This window comes from Cygnus atratus, chromosome 11 (genome assembly GCF_013377495.2).
Source record: "Cygnus atratus isolate AKBS03 ecotype Queensland, Australia chromosome 11, CAtr_DNAZoo_HiC_assembly, whole genome shotgun sequence".
NCBI classification, from domain to species: domain Eukaryota; kingdom Metazoa; phylum Chordata; class Aves; order Anseriformes; family Anatidae; genus Cygnus; species Cygnus atratus.
Window position 1 is genome coordinate 5,554,599 of NC_066372.1, and position 12,282 is coordinate 5,566,880.

At 36.3% G+C, this 12,282-nt stretch overlaps 1 protein-coding gene across 5 annotated transcripts in view; it reads right to left on the reverse strand.

Moving 5' to 3' along the window:
* The window catches only part of APBA2 (amyloid beta precursor protein binding family A member 2), a 98,888-nt gene that overhangs the window by 71,926 nt on the left and 14,680 nt on the right, over window positions 1–12,282 (reverse strand). Inside the window, exon 1 of one of the 5 annotated variants that reach the window (XM_050712966.1) lies at window positions 5,524–5,622. The exons of the other annotated variants lie outside the window; for them this stretch is intronic. The gene's annotated coding sequence lies outside the window, so the exon portion shown is untranslated. Of the gene's footprint in view, window positions 1–5,523; window positions 5,623–12,282 lie in introns of those variants that run through there. 5 annotated transcript variants of the gene reach the window in all.

Sequence of the window (12,282 nt, forward strand, 5' to 3'; positions counted from 1 at the left end):
AGGGTACCATCTGTTCAAGAACAAGCAGTATAAAGTTCTCTGATGCTAAATTGCTCACTTCTGACATAGCCGTATCACTGGTGAATACTCCATAGACTGAAATGACGTGGGAGCAGAAATATACCTTTCAGAACAAGGGCAGGAAATCACCTAGGCCTATAAGCAAGGTAGATGTCATGAATACTTTTGGAGTAATATGTGGGGGGAAATTTTAACTCTTAATGGGGAAAGAAATGAGAAGAAAGAATTTTACCAGCATCATCTGGGAGTTTTAAATTTCAGATCACCTCACCTCTTCTCCAGAACAAACTTAAACCTAGAATAAGTAAGGTGTCTCATACCAGGAAACACACGCACTCTCTGTTCTCAACTTATTTCTTCTCCCCATTTCTAATAAAAGACTTGACTAACTTCTGAGGACTGAAGTTCTCCTTCATCTCTCCAGAGACCATATAGTCGGACCTTCAAAGTCATTTTAAATAGGTTACGGCAATGGACATAACATGCATACAGATGCTGAAAATTCACAACAGAATCCAACTTTACATTTTATATATATATTTTATATCTTATCCATTGTGTTATCTAAAAAGAATTCATTTGTGCCTTCTTCTAGAGAAACTGTGATCATGCCCTATACTCCATAAACATTTTAAACTAATTCTTATTGGAGAAGATAAAACTTAAGTTTAAACTACATTTTATCCTACTGGACAAAGGAAATTATTAGTATAATACTTGAGAAGAATGAGCTGAAGTAGATTTGGTAAAGAGCTATCTCATATTTATTTCTGTCCTTCCTCCTGTGAAGGGTAGGAGAACTACATATTCTTCTTCCTTGTGCTGGCAGTTCACTGAGTCAGAGGAAATTAATTGAGTCTATTATGTTTTACTATTCATACTACAAAGTACTTAGACATAATATTTGCAGTGGTTGGTCAAACACAGAACAGTAAGATTTTCCATATTCTAAGAAATGCGTGATTCAGCTAAAAAGTAAATCCCGCAAAAGAGAATACAAAGACAGCACTACCAGCTCAATCTCAGTAAGCACTAGCACTTCAGTTGCTTGCTTGTTTGTTTTTTTTTTTGGTGTTTTTTTTTTGGTAGGTGGATAGTACAGCAAAATAAAGTTTTAACAATTAATTTGCAGGATATAGATAAGTCTTTCCAAGTGTTCCATAGCACCATCTCCTAGATGCAAAAGCCAGCATTGGAACAGGCACAAAATGCTTATTAAAAAATAAATGTGTTAATAAAGTCCCATCTCTTCAGTTGGCTGATGAACCAGAAATAAGGACTTTAAAAGTTTTCACTTGAACAGCCAGACATTTTTAATCAGTAGTAGTAGTAGTAGTATAATACAAAAAGAAGCAGTGCTGACAAGAGAGAAGGCAATGTAGTCACATCAGGAAGTGTAAGAAAATGATCTTTGTAGTGGTAGTACTGATTATACACAAGAAAAAAAAATTTCATTCACCAAGGTCAGAGGAAATGTTATGGAAATCAGACATGACTTAATTAGAATTTGTAAAAGAAGTTTATGTACATGGATGTGATACTGAAAGAATATGCTACATTTAAGAAGGCACATAAAAAGAGAGATGCTGTCTGCAGGCTTGAACGATAAGTAAAAAAGCATTGTCTACAATGATTAAGGAAGGAAACAACAGGAGTATGAGGAAAAATACAAAGACTGTTTTAGAGATGTGTTAAAAGGATATTTGTGTTTTAGGAATATTAAGAGAACAGCTAAAAATTAGAAGACAGTAAGCCTGGAATAGAAGTATTAATTCTCTGTCTAGAGGGTGCAACTGAACTTGTGTTTGAGATTTGCCGATGCTAAAGGCATGGAGAAAAATAATAAAGAACAATGGACAGAGCTGTATGGACTTCTACAGGAAAACAAAGATTCCTTAGGAGAACATCTTGAAAAAAAACAAAAAACATTTAGGGAACAGAAATGGATAGAGCCATGAAAGAGTGACAGGAGAAGGAAAAATTTCAAGAAGAAAAACATGCTGGCAATGTCAAAGGTAGTTGAGAACAGAGCAATGGTTCTGATCTTTGACTACCAGAATGAGAAGTCTTAAAACAGAAAGCAGCTCTAGAGCAGTGCCATATGAGGAGTGCGGTTTGGTCTCAAAGATGAGAGAGGAACAGAGGACTGGGGGGGATATTTCTACATCCTTAAGTTTTTATATACATCTTCAACATGTACAATGTGCTGTTGTGGTATCATCTAATTTCTTCCACAAAGTATGTGTTAGTATTTTCCTATCCACACAAGTATTAAAAGAAATTTTTAAAAAATCACTTTGTTAAATGAACAGGCACACAGTCATTTTAAGTTACTGTGATCTCTACTTAATACATTGCATTTCTCAGTACGGATTCCATTCTCAGATGAGAGAAGAGGTCACCTTGATGTGTTAGTTAGAGTTTGAATAAGGATCAAAATGACCTATAAAAAGGTTTTTTACCCACTAGGTTAATGACAGCTGAACTTCTATCTTACCAATTTATTCAATTCAAAATCTTAATGGTAAAGCTATGCATGATCTCATATCTTTCTCAGTTAAATCCATGTGCTCATTCCAGTATATACATAATTAAATGGATTAAGATTAGGTAAAGTAATAAATGTATGTATGAGGCATGGAAAGTATACATTATATACTGCTAAATATCCTCATCACTCTAACAAGAATATAATTGTGAAACAAAATATAAACTGATGTTAAGTGGTTTGGCAGATTAAATTAGGTATATTTATCTGAAATGCTACTTTTAACCTAAGTTTTCCATGTATAATTCCCTTTTTTTGGATAGCAGTTGAGTATTCTGTATTAAGAATTATGTTTTATGTTTTTTTCTTTCCTCTTTTTTTTTTTTTCACAGGATGTAGACCAGACTCTCGAAGATTATCTCTGTAAAAGAATACTTGAAGCAGTGCAGTTCAGGAGAACATAGATGATGTTTCTGCAGAAGCTGGATAAGATTATGAAGAAACTTCACCTACAGTAAGTGATATATTTAATATTCCAAATGCTTTTTGAATATTCAAGTATATAATACCAGATGAATTGTTTAATAGCATCGTTGCATAGGGTTCTCAGAAACCCAGTTTGCCAAGCTACTTCTGTGCCTCCTGTGCTACAGAGGTACTGGAGGGATAGAGGTGCAGGAACACTTTGGCGCTTTTAGATGAAGATCAGATGGAAATTCTTACCAAGGACAAGAAAACTTCTCCAGCAGTTTTGCAGATCTTGGACTGTTCAGCTCTGTAGGGTTTTATCCCCTCACTAGTCTTGCAAACAGATAGTTCACAAAAAACTAATGAAGCTAGACTACAGAGATGTTAATAGGACATCTACATGTATGTTAAAAAAATTGCTACTCCCGTCTTTTATCATACATTATGGTTAAAGGTAACTTGAGAAATTAATTCTTTCTATAACTTTCTATAATGAAACTACCTAAAATTATCACAACAGGAAGTAATCATCAAAAGGAAAGTTCTCCTCTGTATTTCAGTATGCCTGGCTTTTCCATCTGCAACTTTTGCACCATTGGTCTTCTAAAACAGTTGCTGCAGTCATACAAGTACGAGATTTTAAGCAGAAACAATAAGTCTTGTGAAATTTTAGAGGAAGGGGTTTGTTTTTAGACTCAATTTCTAGTGGTTTCCAAAACTAAAATGCCTTTGAAGTTAATACTCTAATTGAAAGCTTTGCAATCTTACATAACAAAGTCACTAAGTTTCTATTCACATATTAAAAGTCCGGGAAACAAAGTTACAGCTAAGATGGTACATTTCCTAGAAACTGTACCCAAGATATTAATGCTTCCTACCAAAGCCATTTAAATAGGCCTCTGAGGTCAATCCCATTTAATTGATCTTTCTGTAATAACTTGGTTCTACAGCATTCTAAACACATTCTCTCCACTTACTGGGATGTGTTTCTTGTAAAATACAATTATACAATCTGCCATTTATACTGCATTGTGCGTTATTATATTACTACATTGTCTTATTATAATGTCCTTGAGATCTACCATTAGAGATCAGTTAATTTTCTCCAGTCCTTTACACAGTAGGGCTTACAAATACTGTAAAACTTGGCTGTGATAAGATTCAACCTTTGGGATCAGTGCCAAAAGGTGGCAGCGAGCTGATGTACCACTGCACCATACTGCAGCAATTTTCTACGTCTAACCCACAGAACCACGTATGCACTCTGAATGAATAAATAGCATCCCAACTTAGCATTTACAGAAATGCTGCTAGGTTTTCTAGCAAATCTGACCTGATGAACCCCATGGATTTCAGTTAAACAAAGCTCTAGCAATTATGTTTATTTAAAAGGTCAAGGAAGGAATAACTTTAACTTTCTGGAACAGGAAAGATCGGTGCTGTACCCTACTGTCATGGCAGAGCAGATCTGTTCATCCTCATGTTGAGGCACAAAGTTAGAAAGGAATCACCAAAACAGGGGACTAATGCTTCTGCTTTAGAGGGCAAACAGAGGCTACTATGCAAAGATATTGCACAAAGGACATAATTCTCCAAAAAGGCTCAAAACAACTATGCTTAGTGAATAAACAGTAAGAATGAGTTTGTAAGATTTTTTTCAAAAAATAATCTTTCTTCAGAGCTTTCTACAGCTGTTCTGAATAACCTAGAACTCATACAACAAATAAATAACTCAAGTTGAATATGAGTAATAAATTGAGTCTATTATTACAAGTAATTTGGGGAGCAGAAGGGTACAGGGAGACAAATTGTCTCTGGGTTATGCAATAGAAAGAACAGACAGACATTTTACCTCTGATCAGCTACTCCATCTGAGTGAAACATAGATCAGGACAAAAACATATACTTTTAACATCTTCTGAATTACACAAGTCCCGAGGCTCCTTACAATGCTCTGTATCTTTGGCACCGGCTGAAGCCTCCCTTAGCACTTCTTTATGAACCACTACACCTACATGTTAATGTATTACCTGTCTGTGTACATATAAACTAAAATCTAAATTATTTTTTCATTCAGTTTATGTAAAAAGAGAAGTGAGACAGGGACAGTTTATTAACTTTTACTTGACGTACAAGATACATTTTATACCACCTTAAATTCTAAAGTTTTTTTTTCTTAAAGGAAAAGATCAAGACCTCTAATTATCACCTTAAAACTGTGTTCAGTTCCTGTATGTAAAACCAGACAGACTTCGTTCTGTTACTTATACTTGGTACATGAACAGACTTCTTCATGCTTGTGCCAGCAGGAAGAACTTGTTTTTTTCATTTCTGAAAAAAGTGTCTGCAGAAATTCAGAATACCAGGCTGGCTTTATTTATATGCTAATATATGATGATTTCATTTAAGTACTGCACTCTGAGGTCCCAGGTGCTAAATAAAACAGAACATCAAAATTTTGGTTCTGCAAAATTACTTTTTTTTTTTTTCAAAAAAAAGGGAACAAAACATTTCAAATAATAGGTGAAAATGAGGATGATAGTTACCCATTCTGCAGCAGTGCTGGGGTGATTAATTATCCAGTATCTGTACAGTGTCGTGAAGATGAAGAACCCCTAGTATTTTCATCACCATATGCTTTCATCCATTTTGTTAGCTGCAGCATGGAGAACAAAATCAATAGACTGTACAGTATCTAAGGGTTTAGGACTTCAGCAAAGAAAACATTAAATTCTGAAAAGTCAAGTAAGACCCCCTACAAAAAAAAAATTAAAAAACCTGCAGATACATGACAATTCCTAAGAACAGTTTATCCTTATTCCACCGCTGGCCCTGGGTGATTAGACCTAACTTTCTCCAAGTTATTAGTGAAATTACTAGACTTCATTTGAATTTATACTGAGTATATGGCTCATTCGTGAAGTTTCCAATTGTAGGTTTTTCTTAATTTCGCTGAAATCTTTTAAGATACATTTCAGCAGGGACTCTGTCATAAAACATGTATCGCCAAGCAAGGGGCACGTATGAACAAAGGAAACAAAAGTTAACTTAGAATACTGACACTGACTGCATCTACCAGAATACATGCTGGTGATGATAACCTACATTCTTGTTGTTAGGAAAAGCACTGTACCATTTGGTTTACATCCACTCTAAATACTAAAGTAATGTAAATTTTAACTGTAAACAAATCCTGATCGATCTATTAAGCTCTCTGATTTCTACACGTGGATATTTAAGTTACACTACAGGAGAACACATCTAGTAGAAAAGTGTACTTCCTCCTTAAACTGCTATTTCCCAATACACTCCTCGTTTAGAAAATGCCTGGAAACTGCTAAGAATGTCCTGCTTTTATAGTGACAGCTATATTCTCTTAAAGAAGATTCATAAAAATACCACCAGCATAAAAACACTTAAGAGTACATACTTTGCAGTAATCTAGTCTCACTTGAACATGTCTAATCTTATAATCACAAAACTTTAATTTCAGACCAACATAATTGGAACTTTAAGTATGTTTCAAATTCTTTAGGAATCACATTTAGCTAGCTAGTGACACTTATTACAGTTTACAGCCTGCTTTATTGCCACTTTTCTAAATGCCATAGTATCTTTCTTATGCTATCATGGACTCCACTTCCCTGTAGTCTAGTACAAAGAGTCTAGTCTGTACCAGAGACCTCCAGTTCTATTTTTCCTAGGGCAATTTGTACAATCTACCCATTACCATTGGTTTTATAACAACTAGGTTTCCTGAAAAACGTACACAGACACAATTATATATATAAGGATACTTAAAGTCAATACATAATTGAACTTAAATGAAATTTTAAAATAATTAGCCTGCTTATTACTTTCCAGAAATCAATTACTTCATAAATAGTGCTAGAGGCATGGATTTGAATTTTAGTTGAAAAGGTCAGATATGAAGTAACACAGAAGGACCTTAGAAATGAACTGAATTAAGAAAAAAAACTCCTATATGTCATGCGAGAGTAAGTAAATACATGCCTACATACCTTATGTGAAGGAAAATATATTAAACTATAAAAAATCAAATATATGTAATTCTCTTCTATCAGTTCTAAGTAGCTATAAATATAGGAGTTGGACCTGATGATCCTTATGGGTCCCTTCCAACTCAGGATATTCTATATCATCAGTTGCTTTGTAGCCTATTACAATTATTATGAAATGTCTCAAAATCCACTTAACAATGTTCCTATTTGCCTCTACTCCAAATCACTGTAGTCATTGCAGATTTTATGCAGCTAGGCAAAGATAATTCAGTTTTTATCGGTTTGACGCCAAACCATAATGACACAAGCTATCTATTCTTACTTATTATTTCCCTTTTCTGCTCTAACTGCAGCCCCAAAACATCACCGTAATCTGTGAAGCAGCAACCATTTCACAGGTCTGCATGGAAGGACTAGAGCATCTTATTAAAAATAAATGTTAGTGCTTCAGCAATGAAAAAGGCCAATCCTGCAAATCCTTAACTGTATGAATAGTGTCACCTTTACAGTACAACCAGTAAAACTGAAGGCTCTAAAATTGCTCAAGGGGTTGAGGATTAGCTACCTACCTATGGCCTAAAGTCTTAAACCCAGTGTTTTCTAATCTAGAAAGATTATCTTTGCATTCAAAACCACAATTACGGCAACTATTTCAAAAAAAAAAAAAAATAGCTGCTGCTCTGCATAGAAAATGCCTACATGTCACTGGCTACAGACAATAAATGAAACACTGGCAAAAATCCACTACATTATACCCCAAACTGCTCCTGTTTACGCTTGATGCAGCGTAAAAAGAAGTGTTGATGTCTTATCGCTGTTGTGCAGGTCTGCAAATCTGCATCGCACTTGATTATACTGCACAACAAATGAGAATGCTCTTTCCAGTTCTTGGCCAGCATGAACTAGTACAACTATACTATTGCAAAACGGCAGCATATCTTGTTTGTTCAGGACGAGACAGATCTAACAGATTTTTTCCTGTACTTTTTGACCTTTAAGCCCAAGTGAATTTAAGCCCTTTCCTGAAATTTGTTTATCACTGAAATCCCGACGTGATGCAGAGGAATTAGCTGAATATCTCAGTAAAGGCCCTTTTTATATGACTGCTATTTTTTGCAACTGTGAGGAGCGCTGAGGTTTGGGTAGTTAGGAAAACAGGCTTACAGCAACTGACTAGAGAGTCAAAAAGGGAGCATATGGATAAGAAATGAAGCATATCAGGAATGAGCAAAACAGATAGCTGTATATCTCTAAAACGTACTTCAAACAGATCAACTAAGAAATGAACACTTTGTGGAATTAGGAAACAAGGGTGACTAATGAGAAAATTATAGGACACACTAAATGATAAATACAAGGCAATAAGCAGCAGTATAGAGCATCGATGTGCAAACCACATGAAAAGGATATATTCCAACAGTCACAGCACCACACGTTGCAGGCACCTAACACCTCTCTTACTGTGAAATCAAAGTGTGCACTGAGGAAATTCATAATTAGCAGTGTCTTCTAAATGAAAATGCAGTAAATGAACGAGTCAGAAGAGTGGGAAGAGAACTATGGTCACTCATGTCCACTTTCAAAGGCTAAGGACAACCAAATGTTCCCATTCAAAGCAATAGGAGCTGTTTCTTTAGGGTAAAGGGAGAGGCAAAACCAAGTGGGAGATTCCACAACCCTCCTCTGGCTTCTCTGAAAGAATGAGAGGACTCTTTGCACTTGAAACCAGCACCCACAATAGCATTTTAGCCCTTCCTACAAGGAGCAGGCCCGGGGCCTCTCCCTTTTCCAAGTACCGCTCACCCGGACAGGATTTCACGTCAGTGTTCCTAAACCACCTGTGCTGTACTGTTTATTATCACTGTCCTTGATAGCATTTCTCCCACATCTGGAAGACTACAAGAATAGTCTTGCCTAAAGATGGTGGCAGTGAAACTGGATTACAGGACCAGGTGAAAAGCTGTCAGATTTTTCTGCCGTTTTCTAGCCACAATGTCTGACAGATAGAGGTTTTTAGAACTCATTACTGGCCCTGCCCCTGCCTCGTCCTGAAGCTAGCAGCCAACCCCAGTCAGTTCTGTCCTTAACACAACTGTATGTCTTTGCTGCAGAGATAAATTAAGGATGACACATTTCACATCAGGCTATATCTGGTCCTGTGACACTGCACAAGAACTCATTAGGAAGACTGAACACGAGAATTCATTAGAAAGCCTGAAAAGTCTAACACTTTTCTTCTTAAATGATTATTGTTTTAAAATAAAATCCGAAGCCCCCAAACTTGTAATGCAGAGCAGGCATGATTTCAAAAACTCAAATAACTGGAGTTATACATGGAGCGCAGCTGTTTTGAGCCCAGATGAAGAAGAGCATCTCTCTTCCATGCATCCACATAAGTAGAAGACATTTGTTTGTTCACTTTAGCCGTGTATGCTTAAGAGGACATATTATTGTGTTTGTCTGGATTTCATTTGATAAATATATATCAGATGATTATCGAAATTCATGTATATCTCCTTATGGTATTTTATTGAAGTTTCTTCCCAGGTAGCAAGTCCTAATTATTCTTAGGATGATCATGGGATGCAGTTTCTTAGAACAGTCACTGATAGAAATCATGGTAGTATTTCAGATGTACTTGTTGGTTGCAGTTACTGGGCTATGCTTCCTCTCCTTTTTTATGAAGAACAAATAGAAGTTTGTTCTGTTTTAAATCAGAGAGTTGGAAGCAGCATAATAAGATATGACAGGTTACAGCAAAAGTCAACTCTTGAGAATTCCTTTATTTCCCAAGCCAAACTTGAAGATACCACAAATTTAAATCCTCTGTGCCAGTCATAAAATTTTAATTAGCTAAACTAAAATTATTGGCACTGTTTACCACTTCTTACGTTTTTCTTAAACTGCTAGATTTGCCATCACTAAAATAGATTGCAGATTGCAAAAGGCTGTCACCAATACATTAATACTGCCACTTCAGCATACACGTGAGCATTCTATAAAGCTTGATTATAATTAATCAGTAATCTAGTCTCTTGTTTCTCGCTGCCAAATGATAAATTAACAACTAGCTACAATCATGGATGGAATATTAATTTATACAATGCCCTAGGGGTACTTCTGTATGTAGTACAAGATGCCTCACGAACGGATCTGATTCGAAGCTTTAGCAGAACTATGAAACAAAACAAAACAAATCTAGTCAGGATCAGCTGCAGCTATATTAAAACCAAAGATACCCACATCAGCAATTTTAGGAAGCAGCACTGAGATACATAAGAACTAAAATTTAGACATCGTATGAAAGAATGAATTCCTCTTTTAAATGCACAAAAATAAGCTTTTTTTTTTGTATAGAGGTGGTATTATCTGGAGGCTTGTGAAAAACATTTTGACTTTGAAGGTTGAATTATGCTCTCTGAGCATGCCACTGTATGTGTGTTGTGTAATAGGGATATTTGCCAGTTCTAGAAGGGAAGTTATTTTTTTCTAGTTGCTCTGCAGTACCTACTGAAGCATCTCACTACTCAAGTGAGGACAGCAGATGGATACAGAGGTTCTGTCTCCAGCCTTGCCTGTTTCTCTATTCCATATATGCTGCAGGCTTCATCTTGCAGCATCTCTCAGCTTTCTAGTACATGAAAACAACCTTTGCACGGGTGCAGAAATGATATTCAACTGTCCTCCTCTTCCATAGCTTTCTTTCTCATTTCTCTGCATTTTTCTGGCTTTTGAATGTCAGACAAGACAGAGAAAGTATTATTTTTTAATATAGGAGGAAGCTTCATAAATTATTAATAACCTCATGGCACTTGGCAGTAGCAAAATATGCTTAAGATGCATTATATTGCAAAATTACAGTATAACAGAATACATATTTCTGATTTAGTAGCACTGAAAACTTAATAAATCTTGGAAGGGGAAATTCTCTCCTTTATCAGTTTTTCATAGTACAAAGAAAGCTGAATACAACATGAGCTCTTGGTTAGACCATAGGGAACTGCAGCCTCTTTACAAAATGCTAGTCTGTATTTTGGTAGCTCACAGCATTCCAGCACAGAATGATCAAGACATCTGGCCATTTGACTACAAACTGTTAGAGTTTTGAGCCTATCAACAGTCCAGAATGGCTTTCACAGCACTAGAAATACAGCATAGGAGAATGTTTGCCAAGAATAATAGGATGAAAACCACTGAGAAAGAAACGGGGTTATTTTCAAATTTCTAAAAGGGTATTACTAATTATTATAAAGCATTCTCTCATAGGAATTCTTAGAATTCTTTCTTATTCTGAAATCAATCACTGCAGCATACATAATAATTTCAAGCTTTAATTATAAAAGAATAGGCAATCTACTTTGAAAACAGCATAAAGATGCAGCTAACTCAGACATTTCAAGCAAGACTCACATTTTAATTTCACCTTCTGTTCTTGCATTTTAATGTTTTAAGCATCCTGCTTTATGAGAAGGTTATCACTTATTGCATGGCAAGTCTGAGAGAGCTCCTGTTCTCCTTGGACCTGCCGGTTCTGTCTGTGGTACAGTCAGATACAGCAGAGCTGAGCAGACGAGAAGCCAGCGATGACTGGGGACAGGGGAAAGCAGCTACCAGCACTGACTGCTAGACCTAGACAACTGAGGAATATTGCCCAGAAGGGAAGGGGCAGAATCATTTGACAGCTTACACCTCAACTACTATACAGAATAAAGTACTTGCATATCACAATGTACTGTACAGAGCTGCTACAGAAATACGAATATCTTCTTTGTACAGAGTGTATGACCTCATAAGCTACTGCAAACCATTTACAGTCACTTAGGCATCATGAGGCTTTGATGAAAAACCCAGTCGCACCTGTATTTACAATGCCTGCCAAGGCCTGCGGTCTTATCAGGCACACAGTGCACAGGTCTGGCTTCTTCATTACTAGTTGCAAGGTTTTTGGAAGGAAGAAGCATTGGATATCTGCTTCCGAGCTCCAGCTGATGTCCCTCAGGAAGGCTTATCCCCGAATTTATCAGCAGAGGGCACAAAAAAGCAGCACTCTTCTTCAAATGTACATAAAGGGAAGGGGCAGCTCCCCAGGTCGCTCCTCAACAGCCACTGGGTTAGCATAATCTGTTCCATTTGAATAGAAACAAACAAGAAAACTGGGCCAATCATATATAAAGCATGTATCATTTTGGTTGAATAAACCCTAATAGTTCATTTGAGATGGAATTCATGATACTAATAACTGTGGGATGCTTCAAACATTCAGATATTTGAAAACTTGAATGT